We start from the raw sequence: 784 nt of genomic DNA, 5'->3' as shown, positions 1-784 counted from the left end.
CGTCGGCAGTGCTGCCGTTGCTGGTGTCGCCAGTGGCGGCGTACTTGATGGTGTAGGACAAGGTGCCCTTGATGTAGCGAAGAAGGTGCTTGGCAGCCTTCCAGTGGTCCATGCCGAAGTGCTGCATGCGGCGAGACAGGATGGAGACAGCCGCCGAGATGTCTGGGCGCGTCATCGTCGCAGCATAGAGGAGGGAGCCAAGCAGCTCGCGGAACGGCACATCCGGGAGTGGCTCCTCCTTGTCGGCTGGCTTGTCAACGTAGCCTGTGCAGAGCGGCGTGCCGACAGGCTTGCAGTCAGCCATGCCGAAGGTCTCCAGCACGCTGCGCAGGTAGTGCTCCTGGCTCATGGTGACGGTCCTGGCCTTGCGGTCGTGCTGCACCTTGATGCCGAGACATATGTCTGGGCTGCCCAGGTCCTTCATCTTGAAGCGCTTGGAGATGGCCTTCTTGAACGCGGCCATGTCGCTGTCGCTGTCGGCGAAGATGAGCAGGTCGTCCACGTAGACGGCAACCCACATCATCTTGCCACCCTTGCAGGTGCGGCGGTAGATGCAGGCGTCCGTGGCTGTGGCGACGAAGTCCTGCTCGCGCATCCAGGCGTCCAGCGTGTGGTTCCACAGACGCGGGCTCTGCTTCAGCCCATACAGCCCGCGCTTGAGGCGCAGGACTGTATTCGGCGAGAAGATGCCGTCGACGGCCGGTGGCTGGACGTAGATCTCGTGATCCACGGGTCGCGTTGAGGACGCCGTGTTGACGTCCATCTGTTGGATGTCATGCCACGC

Source organism: Salpingoeca rosetta (genome assembly GCF_000188695.1).
Source record: "Salpingoeca rosetta unplaced genomic scaffold supercont1.32, whole genome shotgun sequence".
Classification (NCBI taxonomy): domain Eukaryota; class Choanoflagellata; order Craspedida; family Salpingoecidae; genus Salpingoeca; species Salpingoeca rosetta.
This window is presented reverse-complemented; position numbering follows the sequence as displayed.